Below are 11403 nucleotides of genomic sequence, written 5' to 3' on the forward strand. Positions count from 1 at the left end.
TAGTCTTTCTAACTTGTGGTCCGAACTAGAATTAATACTTCAGTGCGTGAAATTTTATCACCTCCAGAGTGGAATCTTAACCCGCATCCTGGTTCCGTTCGGTTGTTGCTGTCGCTTGGATTTATTATTCACCTCGGGACCAGTTTATTGTCAGATTATAAACCCCAGCGACAGCCCAGGGCAAATATCGCTGTGGGTTTATTGCACAGAGGCAGCAGAAGGAAGGGCGCTCTCCACTCTGATGGAATATTATGTATTTGGAATAATGTCCTCTTTTGATCAGCGGACATTCCCTTTCTCCAGATTTAACTGTGCCCCCGTAACCTGGACCTGCTCTGATTTTAAGTTGGCTAATTTAAAAGCCACCCTTAACAGCTATGCGCTGTTGTACTATTAGGGTAATGGGCAAGTGGGGAGCGGCTGTGCCGAGATTACCATCTCCCAGAGATAACTACCGTTCAAAGCCGACAGCAAGATATGGATGCCCTTCTCCTTCAGTTTATTGTTCACTTACTGGAAACAAATTGCAGGATCACAGCGCCATCATATGAAATTTAGACTATTTCCCGCTGGTGATTTTGACTGACAGCGCATTTACTTTATACATATATCAACCGCTTTTCATCAGTGAGTGATGGAAGAACTCGAAACATTAAAATCACGGGGTCTCTTATTTGTCGGATGTTGTTGCTGGCATATTGAATTAGTAGCAGGATATTCGGATATTGAGGAAATAACAGGCGGGTTAGAGAGAGGTGAATATGTTGATGTTGGGTACTTGGATTTTCGAAAGGCCTGTGACAAGGTGCCACACTCGAGGCTGCTTAGCAGGCTACGAGCCCGTGGTGTTACAGGAAAGATTCCAGCATTAATGAATCGGTGCCTGATTGGAAGGTCTTATGGTCTTATGGAAATGCAGCTTCCCTGGAGGTGGAGGAAAGAGGACACACGAACAGGTGGAACCAGCTGCGGGAAGACATGGTTTGTCAGCTCTGAGAACGAGTTGAATGTACCATAACCTTCAGACTGAATCAGAAAACCATTCTGAGGGTATTTGAAATGTCAGACGCAGGGGAGATGTGATCACATGTGCAGAGGGCAGGGGTTGTGTCTCCTTTAGACCCTCAGTGAGATGGTTCAAGTTACAATGTGCAGGGATGAAAGCACAGTGTTTTTTGGGCTGGATTTAATCACTGATTCTGACACAGTGAGAGGGTTAGTTTTGCTGGAAGGCAGCAACATTAATGGAAGAAGACACAGAAACTTCATCGGTTGCCAGTTGTTTAGCTGACGTGTCCAATCTCTTTGCTACCTTGACTGAAACAGATACTCACAGTGGTGACAAAGGGGTGCAGTCTGGTTTATTTCAGGTTGGAGAGGGGTGTGGAGATTTGAAATCAATGCCTTGCGGTGCCACCATCGTTAATTTAGCATGTCCGGAGTGGTGGATCACACAGCATGGGAACAGGCCTTTGGCCGACCATACCTGTTCTGACCATCCACTCACTGTCCACACGGGTCTCATTTATCAGCCCTTGGTTCATAGCCGACTGTATCTCGGCAGTTTAATGCTCATCATGATTATTCCCTCGATCACGTCTTGAATGATGGATCAACATAAGGTACTCGCCAGTTCTCTAGGAGCCTGCTGGTGGCTAGGCAGGACACAAGGATATTGATCAATGCCACAGCAATCTCTCCACTGGCCTTTCCGTGTAACTTGGGGTATATCCCGTCAGGCCCTAGAGTCTTATATGCCTTAATGCACTTTAAGAAACCAAACACTGTCTCCTTCTTTGTTTCAAAATGCCCGAGCATACTGGTACTCTCCTGCCTGATCTCCCTATCCTCCGTGTCTTTATCCTTGGTAAATACTGATGTAATTTACTCATTAAGGTCCTCACACACATCCCCAGGGGCTCTGTTTGATTCGACCTTCCTGAGCTTTGCATACTTTTCCTTTTCTTGATTGACTAAATTCATCACTTCTCTCCACATTTAAGGTTCTCTGACGCTGCCAATCTCTTCATCTCTTCATACAGGAATATACCCATCCTATACTCCATGCAGATGGACTTTAAACACCCTCCACATGTCAGATGTGGACTTGTCAGAAACAGATGTCTCCCATTAACTCTCTATAGTTCGTGCTTAGTTCATTTGTAATTTACCCTCATCCAATTCTTTACTCTCCCGCAAAGTCTACACTTTAATTCTCTATAGCTGACTTAAACTTAAGGAGTTCTGCCCTAACCATTCACCCACTAAATGGTCGGGTATCTAGTTAGCATAATTACCCAACATCAGTTTCAGTGCAGCTCCTGCTTTGTTGGTCTATTTACATCCTGATTTAAGATGTCATCCTAGATAGAAAATAGTTCAAGCTGGAGAATCGGGGAGTTTTTAATAATCAAAAGAAGGAAATTAAAAAAAGAATAAGCAGATATAAGGTGAAATATAAAGGCAAGGTAGCTAATGATATAAAATATCAAATAAAGTATTATAATGAAGCACAGTAATGTATCATATTCAATCGTGATTAATATGCATAAAATCTAACATGGCCCGGTCTCCAATGTTCCCACTAATTGCTATTTTTGCCGCTGCGTGAATCAACCATTGCTCTGAGCCGGATATTTTCACACGGCCTGAAAAAGCGCGACATCTTAGATGTGTGTGTTTTTGCAATGCACATCTATCAACATTTAGAATGGACTGACAGAAAATATATACTTTTGTATTTATCCATTAATGGAAGGATATGATAAATTGTAGTGCAACAAAGAAAAACTCAGATTTCATGATTTTTTTCCAGCTGCATTTTAATCCATCTTCACTGCAACAGAGGCTCCGTGACGAGAGCATTTTAATTACAGTGCAGCCGCACACCGGCGCAGCTCAGAAGGATCTCTCTCTCTCTCTCTCTCTCTCCCCCTCTCTCCCTCCCTCTCCCTCCCTCTCCCTCTCCCTCCCACCCACCCCCCACACCCCACACCCCACCCCCTCCCACCCAAACTGACTTGTCAGCGACAACCTGTTGTTGGAAACAGAAAAATCAGCACCAAATCTCACCAATATTCACTTTTGAGATAGGTGAGGGCCCGTATAAATTGTAAATGCACTAAATGGCCGTGTTATTAGGTACAACTGTACAGCCGCTCATCAAAGGGAATCTGTTAATCGCGGGGCAGCAACTCAAAGGATAGAAGAATGCAGATATGGTCAAGGGGTTCAGTTGTTGTTCAGGCAAAACATCCGAATCTGGAATAAATGTGGTCTAAGTGACCTTGACTGTGGAATGATCGCTGGTGCCAGACAGGGTAGCATGAGCATTACGGAAACTGATCATCTCCTTGGATTTTCACGCACACGTCGCTCGGTTTACAGCGAATGGTGTGAAAACAAAATGAAAGAAAATCCAGTGAGCAGCAGTTCTGAGGGTGAAATGCCTTGTTAATGGGAGAGATCAGGGAGATTGACCAGACTGATTAAATCCGACAGGAAGCTGACAGTAACTTAAATAGCCATGCGCTCCAAAAGCCGGGGTGCAGAAGAGCATCACTGAACGCCGAACATCAGATTTGGACGGGGTACAGCCGCGGTAAACTCCGAACACACACTCAGAGGCCACATTATTAGGGACAGGAAGTAGATAAGAATTGTCCGCTAAGTGTAGACGTCCATAATTTCAAAAACTGCCAGTGAGATTTACTACAGGATTTTATTATTTTAAATATCACTGCCAGATGTACACCGTCTTTGCTCACAAAATTACACAGAATTTAAAAAAAAACACGCATCCGTAAATACAAGCAATCTTGTAGATAATATTGAACTGGTGGAAACTCTAGACATGCTATCGTGATAAGTGGGGTAATAAAAGACCATAACAACCCAAATTTACCATGTTAAAATATCTCAGGACTATCGTAACATTGCCCCTCTGACACACATTTTCTATCTACCGTTGGAATTTTTAGAGAATGTCTTTACTACTGTGTGGGAGTCTGTATATAATCCCCATCTGGGTCTTTGTCCCCTTGCAGTTTCCTAGCTCTACCCACAATGATTCAAAACCTTGCTACCCTATATCACCTCTTTCTAATGATTTGATTTCATTTTCATCAAGAGTCACGCCACCCTTTCTGCCGACCTCTCTGTCCTTTCGATACAGTGTGTCTCATTGGATGTTAAACTCCCAGCTGTAATGTTCTTTCAGCCACGATTCAGTGACACCCACAATATAATACATGCCAATCTGTAACTTTGCTGCATTCATCTATTATTCCGTATACTGCTCGCCTTCAACTGTAACACCGTCAGTCTTGTACTCTCCCTTGCCCACTTTGTCTGCGTTGTACGTTGCAGCTCATCCCATTGACTGTAGTTTTGCCCTATCATCAGCCTCGCCTTTCTAGCAGTATCACTGTACACTGCCTCTGTTTGTGAACTAACTACCCAGGTTCTGGAAAACCTGTCCACAAGGATATTGGTTCCCCTGGGATTCTGGTGTAACTCTTCCCTTTTGTACAGGTCATAACTTGCCCAGACGCGATCCCAATTGTCCATATATCTGAACCTCTGCCTCCTGCACCAGTTCCCCAGCCACTGCCAAATCATTTTAATCTTGACCTCTCTGGCACGTGGCACAGCAGGCAATTCAGAGATTACTACATTGTAGGTCCTGTTTCTCAGCTTTCTACACAGAGCTTCCTGTATTATCTCCCAGGAACCCCTTCATTTCTCCTGCCCATGTCATACACCAAGGCATCTGGCTGCTCACCCGGCCATGGACCCGATCTGAGACATCCATGACCCTGTCACCTGGGAGGCAACATACATCCAGAATCTCCTCTCTGTTCCTCTGACTATGGAATCTTTTATACCCACTGTTGACCTCTTCACTTCTGTTCTCTTCTGAGCCAGAGACCCAGAGGTTGCGCTTCCAGCTGATAGGTCGTCCCTCTCGCTCGGTGTATACTCTAAGTATTATTGGGGGCACGTCCAAGGGGCCCACGGGGCTGCTCATTTCGCTACCTTCCGCCGACAGTCACCAAGTTACTCTCCTCCTGCAACCTAGGGGTGACAAACTCCTTGTGTCTCCGAACAGAAACATAAAACATACCGGTACCCAAGAAGAGTGTGGTTAAATTCCTCAATGACTATCGCCCTGTGGCACTAACATCCACAGTTGAAGTGTTTTGAGGGGCTGGTGTTGAAGCATATCAGCTCCTGTCTGAACAGTGACCTGGATCCACTCCAATTTGTCTACTGAAACAACAGATCTACAGCACATCTTCTACGTCTTCAGTGATCAACGTTAATTCTGAATTGTAAAGCATTTGAGCCTGATCGCCTCACAGTACAATTCCCCTGACGAGGTGAATTAAGTTTCTGTGTGCTGCACATTACCATTTCCATGATGCCCATGTGTCACCGATAAAATAGTTTTTGCTGTTCTTTTCAGCCTCAATATCCCGTCTCTGACAGGGAAGTGCGATACTGCCCCAAGTTCAAATGTGTTTGCACTTCGCGATTAGTATGCATAGATTTCAGGATGATACGTTCCCTTAAGATTAACCCACCCTTGTCATCACGACAATGTTCTGCTCACGGTCTTGTCTATGCCATCCAGTTGTGGGAAACAGGGGAATGAATAAATAGATCCAGATCTCATTCTTGATAATACCCGGGATGAGGGTGAGTGGGTTGACTAATTCGGAAATAAACTCTGTGGTAATTTTTTGAAGTGCACCTGTACACCAGCTCGTTAATGCTGATCAACAAATCACGTGGCACCAGCTCAGTTACTTTAATGAAAACATGCAGAGATGGTCAAGATGTCAAGATGTTGTTCAGAACAAACATCAGATTCGAGAAAAATGTGATCTCAGTGACTTTGACAGTGGAATGATTGTTGTTTCCAGCCGGAGTAGTAGGAATCTCTCTTGGATTGTCACGCACAACTGTCTAGATTTACAGACAATGGTGCGAAATACAAACAAACAAACATCCAATGAGTGGCAGTACTATACGGGAAAACACCTTGTTAATGAGAGAGTCCAGAGGAGAATGGCCAGACTGATTCAAGCTACCGGGGGGTGGGGGGCACAGTAACTATAATCAGCACAGGCTGCAACAGCAGTGTGCAGAAAAGCATCACTGATCACTGAACATTTTGAACTTGGCAGCGAACGGGTTACAGCAGCTGAAGACCATAAGAGCTTAAGACATAGGATCATAATAAGGACATCTGGCCAATCAAGTCTGCTCCACCTTTCAATTATAGCTGATCCTTTCTGTTCAATCTGTGTCTGAATCCCAGTTCCTGGCCTTCTCTCCGTAAACTTTGATGCCATGTCCAAGACCACAAACATACACTCAGCAGCTACTTTATTAAGTACAGGAGGTACATACTAAACTGCCCACGGAATGCAGACTTTGATATTTGTATCAACACCCACTGAAACTTAGTACAGGAAACTTTATTTTAAGTATCACTGCCAGATGCATGTCTGTTTTCCTTAAAAACACACACACAGTAAAAAAATGCTTCCATGTCCCTAATGCCACACAGTTTTGAAGACGATATCGAACAGGATAAACACTGGAAATCCTCTCCTGACGAGGGACGTATTGAAACATCACAACGTTCCCCACCCAGTACGGTCTCTGTGTGTACATGGTGCTGAGCTTCTCTTTCTGTTCCAGCGAGTCCGAGTCCCTGAACTTAGTGGGTGCAAACAGTAAGTGAACACAACGTGAGCAAGATTCAGTTGATAACAGACATGTAAACCTGGGCTTCACATCATTCAGCATGTAATTCCACACCCTGATCCACAGCGCATTATATGACACAAAAGCTGATTCAAGCAAATAATTATATTGTGCTGTTCGGTCCAGGCTTCCTATTGTGCCTCAGTGCACGGTGACACAGATTACATCCAGTATCTGTCCACAATTCGATCTGCGCCAGGGAGCAACCGCGACCCGCATCCCGGCTCCGTTCAGTTGGTGTCAACACACTAATTCATTGCAACACGCTCAGAATGCTGGAGGAACTCAGCGGGCCAGGCAGCATCTATGGAGAACAGTCGACATTTTGGGCCGAGACCTTTTGGCAGCACTGCTTTCTAGAACACCTACACTCCATCCGCCAGAAAAAACGGTATCTCCCAGTGGCCGGACATTTTAATTCCACTTCCCATGCACATCCTGACATGTCAATATATGGCCTCCTCAGTTGCCATGATGAGGAAACAGTCAGACTGGAGAAGAAACACCTTATATTCCGTCTGGGTAGCCTCTAAACTGATAGCATGAATATCCATTTCTCAAACTTCAGGTAATAGCACCCCTCCCCTCACCATTCCCCATCCCCCTTTCCTTCTCTGGCTTTATCTCCTTGCCTGTCCATCGCCTCCATTGGGTGCTTCTCCCCACTGTTCCTTTTCCATGGCCTTCCGTCCTCTCCTATCAGATTCCCACTTCTCCAGCCCTGCATCTCTCACCAATCAATTTCCCAGCACTTTACTTCATCCCTCAGCCTTCCAGTTTCACCTATCATTTTCTGCCTCTTCCTCCACTCCCCTCCCCCTCCTTCTAGCTCTGACCTATCATCTCTTTTTTTGTCCGGTCTTGCTGAAACATCGTCTGTACTCTTTTCTGTACAGTTTGGCCTACTGAGTTACTCCAGCATTTTGTGTTTGTTGCTTGAATTTCCAGCGTCTGCAGATTTTCTCTTGGCATTAATTTGTTGTATATTTGGGGAACAATTATTTTTCAGACTATAAACGTAGCGATAGGCGAGGGCAAAGGTCCCCGTGATCTTACAGGAAAAGCACAGCTGCAGGACGGGCACTGTCAACTCTGGTGAAAAGTTATGATTTTGAACACCGAACAGTCCCTTTTGCCAGATTTAACTGTGCCGCAAATGTCTGGAGCTCCACTGATCTCAGAGTCAGCCCTTTGATAAAGCAAACTTCAATATTTGTCCACAATGGGGCCATTACAATAACGTGCAAGGCAACAACTGTGTCGAGATTACAAACTGGAGATAACCACACCCTAATGAGTACAGCAAGATAAGAATATATTTCACCTTGAAATTAGTGTTCACTTATTAGGAATAAGTAACGATCGATCAGATAAAATTATGATTAATGTGTCTGTTACTTTCCTCCTGTCACTGTGTTCCTCGCTGTTACTCATACTTTACAAATAGCTGAGCTGTTTCCCTTTACTGAATGATGATGAATCCCTTTAGCATTAAATTTACTAGATGTGTTTTGTCAGCCAAAGGATGTTGATGGGAGATTTAATAAAATTCACATGCTGAATTTACTGTGATCGATCTGGTCTGTGATTTCAGCACCTTAATCCTGCTTCTCACCTGTAGCATCTCACTCACTTGTCCTTCAAAGACCATTACAGTGCACAGATTACAGTATTAATTGTAATAATCTGCTTCAGCTGAATATTACGGAGGCCATTCCAATGAGACACCAGACCCAGAGAGAGGAGAGAGAGAGAGAGAGAGAGAGAGAGGAGAGAGAGAGAGAGAGAGAGAGAGAGAGAGAGAGAGAGAGAGAGAGAGAGGGGAGAGAGGAGAGAGAGAGAGAGAGAGAGAGAGAGAGAGAGAGAGAGAGAGAGACAGAGAGAGAGAGAGAGAAAGAGAGAGAACATCTCAATTGCCAACTGGCGGTGCCTGCTTTCAGTACAATCTGATATATTTTTTTTAATTTCCCCTCCCTTTTCTCTCTCTCTCTCTCTGACCATTACTCTGCCTGTTCTCCATCTCCCTCTGGTGCTCCCCTTTCTTTCTCCTTTGGCCTCCCGTCCCATGATCCTTTTCCTTCTCTAGCTCTGTATCCCTTTAGCTAAGCACCTTTCCGGCTCTCAGCTTCACCCCACGCCCTCTGGTCTTCTCCTATCATTTCGCGTTTTCCCCTCCCCCTCTACTTTCAAATCTCTTACTATCTTTCCTTTCAGTTAGTCCTGACGAAAGGTCTTGGCCCGAAACGTCGACAGTGCTTCTCACTATAGATGCTGCCTGGCCTGCTGCGTTCCACCACCATTTTGTGTGTGTCTCTCTGTCAAGCCTTCTTTTGGTCTCCCACCTACCGACACACTTCTGAAAGAAGGGAAACAACACTGCAGGTGTTGATCCACAACAGGTCTCACCAACCGACTATATAATGGACCATCACATCTTTACACCCCTCCCAGCCCCCACCACCTGCTATAAACTGCAGAGTGGGTAGTTCTCATAATTTCGCCCTCTCCCTGCAGCTACCTACTGAAATACCGTAAATGGTAGACAGATAGTGTCGATCCCGCCTGCGATGGAATAAGCAAAGCGAATCCTCAGTTCCCTCGGTCGGGGATCGGTAAAGCCCCGAGTGTGGACGGATCGGCTTCCTGTTACTGCAAGCAGTAGCCCGGGGACAGTTCCGAGATGCGGGACGCTCGCACCTCCCGAGCCTTTGCTGATGATTCGCAGCTGGGTTGAAAGTGCGACGTTTCCGATAACACCGCCAACTACACCGGTTTCCCGCGGGACATGCACAGGAAGTCGGTGCATTCAATTAGACGAAAGGAATTATTAATTCATTTAAAAGCAATTCGGTACAGTTCTAATATCGATCAACACAATACGTTATCAACCCCATTCGTGTTCATAAAAGTGGCTAACAGTCTTTGTGATGTTTATATTTCAATATATAGAGCTTCTTACCTTGTACAGCGGCTCCAGGTTCGGTTACCACCCTGTCCCAGTGAGGCTGTGTTACTGTGTAAGTAATGAACACAACCTGGTTAATGTTCAGTCAGCTCCTGATGATAATCATTAACTAAACACACAGCCTTATCAGCGGTTCTCTCCCTATCCTGTTCTTTTGTACAAGGTACGTTCTGTCTCCAACAGACATCTCCATGGAGATGAAATGTGATCTCAGTGATTTTGGGAGTGGAATGTTTGTCGGTGCCAGAGGGAGCAGTTTTATAGACAATGGACAATAGAAAATAGGTGCAGGAGTAGGCCGTTCGGCCCTTCGAGCCAGCACTGCCATTCAATGTGATCATGGCTGACCACCTGCAATCAGTAACCCGTTCCTGCCCTCTCCCCATATCCCTCGACTCCGCTGTCTTTAAGAGCTCTATCTAACTCTTTCTTGAAAGCACCCAGAGAATTGGCCTCTATTGGCTTCTGAGGCAGAGCATTCCGTAGATCCATAACTCTCTGGGTGAAAAAGTTTTTCCTCAACCCTGCTCTAAATACCCTACCCCTTATTCTTAAACTGTGGCCTCTTGTGGCCTCGGGAACATGTGTCCTGCCTCCAGCGTGTCCAATCCCCTAATAACCTTATATGTTTCAATCCGATCCCCTCTCATCCTCCTAAATTCCAGTGTTCTGGTGAAAACACTGTCATTCAAGCGTGAGGAAAGTTTAACTCTTTGTGGTACAGGGAAGAGTGATAGAACCAATGACGTACATTAGCTGGGGTCTCGAAGGTCGACTGTTCTTTTCTCCATAGACGCTGCCTGGCCTGTAGAGTTCCTCCAGCATTTTGTGTGTGTTGCTCGGATTTCCAGCATCTGCTGATTTCTCTTGTTTGAGAGAGATCGGTGATGGGTCACTGCCCCGTGGGATATTTCACATGTCACTACCGGGGTGAAAAATGATTTCTGCTCACACTCAGTAAAAATCACCCAGCAGAGTATTTCTGGTTGACGGCAAAGAGATTGTTTATCTTAATCCATTTGGACAGTAATTGACTCGTTAACATGAACATGTCAGGAGTCCCTTCAACCACTAAATTCACTCCCGATCTCGACCAAAGCCGAGTCTCGCTGTAAACGCTGAATAGTTGTGCAGAATCATAGACAACACTTACCTCTGATGTTTAACCGGCCGGCGTTCAGTGTGGTCCCGGGAAATCACAGTCCGACTTCCCTGGTGACCAACAATGTTCCTGCCCGAGTGTGCTCACTCTGTACGGAGAGTTGAGTCTGAGCTGCTGCTCCTGGGGCCGCTGGTCTGTGATGTGTCCGCCGCTCATTACAGATGGACAGGGCCGGGTGAGCCGGGGTAGAGCGGAACTGCCGCAGTCCGGGTCACACTAACTCTCACCGGCTCAGGACGGGTCTGACAGCGGGAGGAGGCGGGAGTGGTCACTCATTACAGATGGACAGGGCCGGGTGAGCAGGGGTAGGGCGGGACTGCCGCAGTCCGGGTCACACTAACTCTCACCGGCTCAGGACGGGTCTGACAGCGGGAGGAGGCGGGAGTGGTCGCTCATTACAGATGGACAGGGCCGGGTGAGCCGGGTTAGAGCGGGACTGGCGCAGTCCGGGTCACACTAACTCTCACCGGCTCAGGACGGGTCTGACAGCGGGAGGAGG

General features: G+C 45.9%; 1 long non-coding RNA gene across 1 annotated transcript; it reads right to left on the reverse strand.

The window, feature by feature from the left end:
* Window positions 1–6709: 6709 nt before the first annotated feature.
* LOC132388076 (uncharacterized) lies at window positions 6710–10973 on the reverse strand. Its single transcript, XR_009510138.1, has 3 exons — window positions 10896–10973; window positions 9737–9790; window positions 6710–6729 (listed from the first exon to the last, which is right to left on the reverse strand). It is a non-coding gene; the product is annotated as an uncharacterized LOC132388076 (long non-coding RNA).
* Between the last annotated feature and the right edge of the window lie 430 nt (window positions 10974–11403).

The sequence above is a fragment of the Hypanus sabinus genome, unplaced genomic scaffold (genome assembly GCF_030144855.1).
Source record: "Hypanus sabinus isolate sHypSab1 unplaced genomic scaffold, sHypSab1.hap1 scaffold_262, whole genome shotgun sequence".
In the NCBI taxonomy this organism is placed as follows: domain Eukaryota; kingdom Metazoa; phylum Chordata; class Chondrichthyes; order Myliobatiformes; family Dasyatidae; genus Hypanus; species Hypanus sabinus.